Source organism: Helianthus annuus, chromosome 16 (genome assembly GCF_002127325.2).
Source record: "Helianthus annuus cultivar XRQ/B chromosome 16, HanXRQr2.0-SUNRISE, whole genome shotgun sequence".
Classification (NCBI taxonomy): Eukaryota; Viridiplantae; Streptophyta; class Magnoliopsida; order Asterales; family Asteraceae; genus Helianthus; species Helianthus annuus.
The window spans coordinates 27,381,309-27,390,142 of NC_035448.2; the positions used below are offsets into that span (position 1 = coordinate 27,381,309).

The 8,834-nt window shown below is 41.2% G+C and overlaps 1 non-coding gene across 1 annotated transcript; it reads right to left on the bottom strand.

Moving 5' to 3' along the window:
* Window positions 1–8,459: 8,459 nt before the first annotated feature.
* Window positions 8,460–8,566, bottom strand: LOC118488611. Its single transcript, XR_004885155.1, has one exon. It is a non-coding gene; the product is annotated as a small nucleolar RNA R71 (small nucleolar RNA).
* Between the last annotated feature and the right edge of the window lie 268 nt (window positions 8,567–8,834).

Below are 8,834 nucleotides of genomic sequence, written 5' to 3' on the forward strand. Positions count from 1 at the left end.
CCCTATTTTGAAGGCGACGTTACCCTCAACCCAGTAGTTTGAGTCAGCAAGGATACAATCCTAAAAGGTTGGATTATTGGAAGATAATGAATTAAGTTATTAATGCAAATTATGGTAAGCCCCGCTTTTGGCGGTGACGTTACCCTCGACTAAGTAGTCTGACTCAGCAGGGATACAGTCCTAAATAGACGGGTTATAGTATTAATAGTAGTTAACTTATGAGGGGGTCAAAGAGTTTGGATCCCTGCCATCCAATACCTATGGGCATTGAAGGAGATCCTACTAAATTTGACCCAGGTCCCTTGCAGGACCTCTAAACGCTGAACAAGGGCAAGACCCTTACCAAACCTTTCCCTTAACCCCCGACCAGGTAGCCAACATACCTCCATATAGACCGTGGAGATATGAATGGTGAAAATCTTTTATTTTATATAGACAGTAAAATAATGCCAAGACACCACGGACAAACGATAAGGAAAGATCACCTTCAACATAATTAACTAGTTATTAAAGTCATTAATACAAAACCAAATAAAAAGTGCAAAAGATTAAAAATAAAAAGTATTATACTAAACACTTGTCTTCACCAAGTGATGTAAGAGACTTAGGCAAACATGGCCTTGATTGTCAAGAACTCTTACGATCAATCTTGGATCCCGAGACGACTCACACACTCTACGATGGACAATGGATGATGGTGGTGGATGATGGTGTTATGGTGGTGGTGGGTGGTGGATGAAGTGTGAGAGAGGTGGTGTGCCAAGGATGGATTGGAATAAAGCCAAGCACTCCTATTTATAGGCTGAACAGAAGGCTGGGCACAGCCCCGTGTCCGCTGGACACGCCCCCGTGCCCGTCTGACACTATCTCTATTCATTAATTGTAATTCGCAATTACAATTAATGCGCCTGCTGTACTTTCGCCACGCCCCCGTGCTCACTGGACACGGCCCCGTGGTGGGCAATAGAAGCTTCTACAGGTTTGTCTTTTCTGCTGCTTCTTGGGCACGGCCCCGTGCTGGCTGAGCACGGGGCGTGTTCAGGCTTCTGTTTTCTCTTCTTTGCTTGGGAAGATGCCGTTGAGGGTTCGGACAGTCTACTTTTATTCCTTTTCTTGAATTTGTGTTAGAATTGGTTGTCTTTTTGCTTCTTTTGTGACTTTGAGCTCATTTCATCCTGAAAATACAAAAGGAAGATAAAAACACTCTTTTTCCAACATTAGTACTTAAAAAGGGTTAGTTTTATGCCTTATTTGATGTAATTTATATGTTGCATTTTACACACATCAAATACCCCCACACTTGAACTTTTGCTTGGCCTCAAGCAAAACTCTTTAAATGTGGCTTACACTCCCAAATGGAATAGGTAGAAAAGAAGGTTTTTGGCTTGTCATAGAGTGTCGGGAATCCAAGATCTTTTTGGGTTTTATTTTTATTTATTTACAATCCTATTCGTTATGATTTATTTAGAACGTTTCATAGGATAAATTACTTATTTGGGCATAACATGCCTTTTTAAAATTTTATTTATATACAAGTTCACATACCTCACGGGAGAAATCACTCAACACTCGGCCGAAGGTGTATTTTTTTAGTGAATCACTCGAGAGCGGCATGGAGCTTACGCCTTCCATAGGCTTGCCAAGCAATCAATCCTCCTCCTTTTTAACTTTATACCTTTGTAAATATCAAGAGGACTTTTTGGGTGAAGGGTTAGGCTTGGGCTAAAGGTGGGTGGTTGGGTTAGTGGTTAGTAAAAGGGCGAAAAGCGTAAAAAGCGTCGGTTTTCGTAACACAATTTTTAGTGACTTTTTATTTTGAAGTATTTCTCCAAACAAGCTTTTGTTTGTATAGCTTTGTTTTTTTTCAACTTTATCATCATATAATTTTTTTTTTAGTCACATAAAAGAACGAGTTTGCGAAAAACCGAGCTTGTTACTAAAATAAGGGGTGAAAAATAAAAAGGGTTTTTTGGTGGGTAAAAAGGGTTTAGGGTAAAGAAACGAAAGGTTTAGGCTCAAAGGGGTTAACTAGGGGGATTTTGGGTAGGTGGTAAAAAAATGAAAAATAATGGTGTAGAAAGAAAAATGGATAGTCCTAATGCCTCCATCATTTACTTACTTGGGTTTAAGTTGATAAGGACCGAGAATGAATCGTCGTGGCAAGTTCTAGAGTTGTAAGAACCAAGCGGCTATTCACACCAGAAACGAAAAATGAGCATTTAGTCTAAAGATGTAAATTTGTATGCTCAATAAAGGCTCAAAACTCACTTTTGTGGGAATGGGTTTTTAATGTGATCAAGTATATATAATCAAATTTTAACTAGACTTGTTATGCCGTTTCATAATTTTCTTATGTTGGTTCTTGTTATCACGACGCTTTCGGTTGTAAATTTTATAAAAATATAACCTTATTAATCTTGTGATTCCCAACTTAAACTTTAGACAAGTAAGAAAAAATGAAAATTTTTGAAAAAATTTGGGTGTTTAGCGGTTCCAATAGAGTTTTATGTAAGGCTTGTTGTTAGGACTTGCAAAATTTCAAAGTGTTAGCTTCCCCCCCACACTTAAATTACACATTGTCCTCAATGTGTCTCAAAAATAAATTTTTAGGTTGATTGGATGTGTAATGTGGTGTTAAAAAGCAAAGATTTATGTTACTGGCAGTCTGGACACGGCCCCGTGGGGACCGGACACGGCCCCGTGGTCAGGTGCCAGTAACAGAAATTAAAGAAATGAGACAGAAGCCTGGACACGGGGGCGTGTCTGGTGAACACGGCCCGTGTCCAGTTACCTGAACTGGGCGATTTTTCTGCAAGTGGCTCAGCACGGGGCCGTGTTGGTTGAGCACGGCCCGTGTTGAGCCTTCTGTAAAGGAAATTTGTGTCGGGTTGCCTCGTTCTTTGTGCATGGGGCCATTTTTCTCGTTCCCTTTTTTTCATCCATTACCACCACGAGTGTGTTTCATTTGTTATAAACCATCAAACCTTTGGAAACCATCATTTCATTGCAAACATAGAGAGATACATATAGTTTTCAAAAGTAAACTAAAAACTAAATAACTAGGAGGTTACACGAGGCTATCATGAAGGGTTCTACTTATTTAAGAAAATTCCGGAAATAGTTTTCCGATGTAGTAAGACCTTTAGCCGATTGTTCCTCGGATATTGTTCAAAGCCACTCCTCTATCTCCCTTGGAAGGAAGAAAGCGGCTTCATTTTCCTCAGTGGCTGGAGGAGGAACATTCACCAGGACTCCGTGCACCACCCTCTGCGGAGGTTCTCGGTGCATGGCATACCATTCGGCCGGAATGACGACCTCGGGTACTACATTCCACGCTCTTTGGGTTATTATGGGAACCAAAGGCGGGGAAGCGAGAAGGTTTAACCTTTGGTGCAAGAGGTTCACTTCTCGAAGACAGCCCTCCAACCCCACCGTCAGATGGTTAATACGGTCCACTAACGCTTCTTCTACTCCCGTCATTTCGTCTATGGCCTCCCTTAAGGCGTAAACGTAGTTCACTAGGGAGTCTTCTGTTGTCGACGACCTTCTCCCATTCCGGTTATCCCTTGAAGATGATCCACTTGTTCTGCTGGCCATTTTCTGTGAAAGAAACCGAAGATAGCTAAATTTTTGCGAAACAGTACCTCGAACACGGCACCGTGCTCGCTGAGCACGGCCCCGTGTTCAGTTGTCTGCAGGATTTTTGGCTAAGGATTCTTGGGGTTTTAAATTATTTTCATAGTTTTTAACTGTGGTTTAAGCTTAGATAATTTAAAACAAAGTTATACAACTAAATTCAAACAAGAATCCGTAGCATATAATCTTACAAACTCCACATAGAAGGTTGGAATCATGGGGTTTCCAAGCTTCCATGGAGGAGATGTTGAAAAATTTTTGAAAGAAGGGGGAAATGAATAAAAGTGGAAGGGACAAGATGGTCCTTGGGAACCTTCTTTTAGCACTTACCTAGGATGGTATATGTGAAGATCCCAGGAATCTCTGTCTAGTGAAGTGGTCAAAAATGAGCAGGAATCAGGCTGCATTTAAAGAAAACGACAGCACGTTGGACACGGCCCCGTGTCTGCTGGACACGGCCCCGTGTGCAGAGAAAATCCTGACACATTTTGTCTGTATTCTGACAAAATCAGCAAAAAATCTTTTGGGTGAGCACGGGGGCGTGTTGGCCGGACACGACCCCGTGTCTGGAGACTGCCTTATGGGTTTTTGTTGTTCCTAAGGATCTTATTTATATCGGGTGGTTCCTTACTGGATGGGACAACCCCAAAGTGCCTAAGATACCTTAATTGTCCTATACTAAGGCGAGAACGCAAGAGGTTGTCGGTGAGGGTAATTCCTATTTTCATTCTAGGTGGACAAGTCCAACCCTTTCCCGGGCTCTCGTTAAAGAAGGTGTATGCCGAATCGCTCAGGTCTATGTATGCACCGAACGAAGTCGATGGAGAGTCCTTCACGACACAATCGGCACAGGGACGACTATCGTCCAAGTCTTTTCTAGGTATTAAGGTATTTTCGGGAGCAACGAGGTTGTCGGAATGTGGTTCCAACATTTCCTCATGGTCATCGTCTTGGGATGGATCAATAAAATCCTTCCTAAGTTCTTTTGACCAATTTAGAATCAATTCTTCTAGTTGAAATAACTCGTCAAGGAGCATGTCTCCTAGAATATCTGGCTGGGCGCATTCGAGGGAGAGATAGTGCTTATTTTTACTTTCGCCCCTCTTAAGGTTATAAGGAATCGGTGGGTCTATATAGTGGGGCCTATAATTTAGAAAATAACATTTTAATTCTTCATGTTCGCCTCCACATAATTGACACCACATACCATAAGAGTGCCGAAAGTAAAAAGAATTACTATCACTCATGTTTGTGTCAGAAATTACCAACCGCCGGGATCTAACGGTTCTGTTTTCAGTAAGAGAATCTTGGGCACGGGGACGTGTTGAGTGGACACGGCCCCGTGTTCAGCTTACTGTCTGACTTAAAACAGGATTGCCAGTTCCAATGATTGAGCACGGGGGCGTGTTCAGCGGGCACGGCCCGTGCTGAGCTCTGCAGAAGCTGAAAAACTAAGAAAATCCTAAAAAAATTAAAAAGAAAAATAAAAATATGATTAAGCCGTTGATTCCTAACTTTCTTAAAATCCTTGTGTCCCCGGCAACGGCGCCAAAAACTTGATGCGTGTGTAGTGTAATATATTTTTATAATATAATTAAGCCCTTTTTTACACCTTTAGCCAAGTTTTAAATTTATAAAACACGATATTTACTAACACTAAACACACATATGGGCAAGTGCACCCATCGTGGACGTAGTATAGTGTTGGTAAGATACCGAGGTCGTCCAAGGACACAAGAGCTTTTAATACCGGTTTATCCTCAACGTCTAATCAAATCAAAAAGTTAGAAAAATGATTTTAAACTAAGAAAATAAAAACTAACTAAATGCTGAAAAATAAAAATAACAAAAACAGATAGACAAGATGAATCACTTGGATCCGACTCGTGTATTAGTATAACCTTTGATTATTTTCGCACTTTTGCACTTGTTTAAGAGATTATCTTAGTTATTGTAGTAGGCCCCTCTTTTGAAGGCGACGTTACCCTCAACCCAGTAGTTTGAGTCAGCAAGGATACAATCCTAAAAGGTTGGATTATTGGGAGATAATGAATTAAGTTATTAATGCAAATTATGGTAGGCCCCGCTTTTGGCGCTGACGTTACCCTCGACTAAGTAGTCTGAGTCAGCAGGGATACAGTCCTAAATAGCCGGGTTATAGTATTAATAGTAGTTAACTTATGAGGGGGTCAAAGAGTTTGGATCCCCGCCATCCAATACCTATGGGCATTGAAGGAGATCCTACTAAATTTGACCCAGGTCCCTTGTAGGACCTCTAAACGCTGAACAAGGGCAAGACCCTTACAAAACCGTTCCCTTAACCCCGGACCAGGTAGCCAACATACCTCCATATAGACCGTGGAGATATGAATGGTGAAAATCTTTTATTTTATATAGACAGTAAAATAATGCCAAGACACCACGGACAAACGATAAGGAAAGATCACCTTCAACATAAGTAACTAGTTATTAAAGTCATTAATACAAAACCAAATAAAAAGTGCAAAAGATTAAAAATAAAAAGTAATATACTAAACACTTGTCTTCACCAAGTGATGTAAGAGACTTAGGCAAACATGGCCTTGATTGTCAAGAACTCTTACAATCAATCTTGGATCCCGAGATGACTCACACACTCTACGATGGACAATGGATGATGGTGGTGGATGATGGTGTTATGGTGGTGGTGGGTGGTGGATGAAGTGTGAGAGAGGTGGTGTGCCAAGGGATGGATTGGCGCTGACATTCCAATCCATCCCTTGGCACACCACCTCTCTCACACTTCATCCACCACCCACCACCACCATAACACCATCATCCACCACCATCATCCATTGTCCATCGTAGAGTGTGTGAGTCGTCTCGGGATCCAAGATTGATCGTAAGAGTTCTTGACAATCAAGGCCATGTTTGCCTAAGTCTCTTACATCACTTGGTGAAGACAAGTGTTTAGTATAATACTTTTTATTTTTAATCTTTTGCACTTTTTATTTGGTTTTGTATTAATGACTTTAATAAATAGTTACTTATGTTGAAGGTGATCTTTCCTTATCGTTTGTCCGTGGTATCTTGGCATTATTTTACTGTCTATATAAAATAAAAGATTTTCACCATTCATATCTCCACGGTCTATATGGAGGTATGTTGGCTACCTGGTCGGGGGTTAAGGGAACGGTTTGGTAAGGGTCTTGCCCTTGTTCAGCGTTTAGAGGTCCTGCAAGGGACCTGGGTCAAATTTAGTAGGATCTCCTTCAATGCCCATAGGTATTGGATGGCGGGGATCCAAACTCTTTGACCCCCTCATAAGTTAACTACTATTAATACTATAACCCGGCTATTTAGGACTGTATCCCTGCTGACTCAGACTACTTAGTCGAGGGTAACGTCAGCGCCAAAAGCGGGGCCTACCATAATTTGCATTAATAACTTAATTCATTATCTTCCAATAATCCAACCTTTTAGGATTGTATCCTTGCTGACTCAAACTACTGGGTTGAGGGTAACGTCGCCTTCAAAAGAGGGGCCTACTACAATAACTAAGATAATCTCTTAAACAAGTGCAAAAGTGCGAAAATAATCAAAGGTTATACTAATACACGAGTCGGATCCAAGTGATTCATCTTGTCTATCTGTTTTTATTTATTTTTATTTTTCAGCATTTAGTTAGTTTTTATTTTCTTAGTTTAAAATCATTTTTCTAACTTTTTGATTTGATTAAACGTTGAGGATAAACCGGTATTAAAAGCTCTTGTGTCCTTGGACGACCTCGGTATCTTACCAACACTATACTACGTCCACGATGGGTGCACTTGCCCATATGTGTGTTTAGTGTTAGTAAATATCGTGTTTTATAAATTTAAAATTTGGCTAAAGGTGTAAAAAAAGGGCTTAATTATATTATAAAAATATATTACACTACACACGCATCAAGTTTTTGGCGCCGTTGCCGGGGACACAAGGATTTTAAGAAAGTTAGGAATCAACGGCTTAATCATATTTTTATTTTTCTTTTTAATTTTTTTAGGATTTTCTTAGTTTTTCAGCTTCTACAGAGCTCAGCACGGGCCGTGCCTGGTCGGACACGGGCCGTGCCCAGCATCGTTACTGGCAGTTTTTAGTTTTCCAAGTTACAGAAGGCTGACCACGGGGCCGTGTCGGTGCAACACGGGGCCGTGTCCAACTTTCAGTAACTTGGATCTGGAAAAACAATCACTGCAACTCCGACCACGGGCCGTGTTCGCTGAACACGGGGCCGTGGTGAACCTTCTGACCAGCATTCTTTTCTGTTTTTGTTGCAGGACTTGGAACCCGACGCCAATCTTACATAGTGTATGAGCTCCAGTTCTAATAAGGACATAAAAGAACCTCTAGAAGAACCCGAACGCTTTCTCAGAAAAAGATTAAAAGCTAAAAACCAAGGGAAGGTTTCGGGTGATCCACCTCAAATGGCGGACCAACGTACCCTCATGGATTATCTACGACCCACCGTAGGTAACCTAGGCGCCGCTATCAATGCTCCGAATGTTGAAGCTAATAACTTCGAACTTCGGCCACATCTGATACAAATGCTCCAAAACTCCGCAACCTTCCATGGGCTTGCGGACGAGGATCCTCATCTACATATTACTAATTTCTTAGAAATATGTGATACCTTTCGGATCAACGGAGCATCAAATGACGCCATCCGCCTCCGAATGTTTCCTTTCTCACTAAAAGACCGAGCAAAAGCTTGGCTCAACGCCCCCCCAGCTGGATCGGTAAACACCTGGGATGAACTAGCCCAAAAATTTCTATATAAGTATTTCCCTCCCGCTAAAACTGCTAAATTAATGACTGAAATTAATACATATTCACAAGAGGACGGGGAATCCTTATATGAAACTTGGGAAATGTTCAAGGAGTTATTACGCAAGTGTCCACATCACGGCCTTGCGATATGGCAACAAGTATCCACTTTCTATAATGGATTGTTGCCACACACAAGGCAGACACTTGATTCTAGCTCCGGGGGACTTTTAGGTAATCGACGCCCACATGAAATATATAACCAAATTGAGGAAATTGCTCAAACCAATTTTCAATGGCACACCCCCCGAGGCAATAAAACTATTGCCCCAGGCGCCCATAAGGTCGATGAAAGCACCTCTTTACAAGCCCAAATCGAGGCACTTTCTTCAAAAATAAAAAAAATTGGAAAT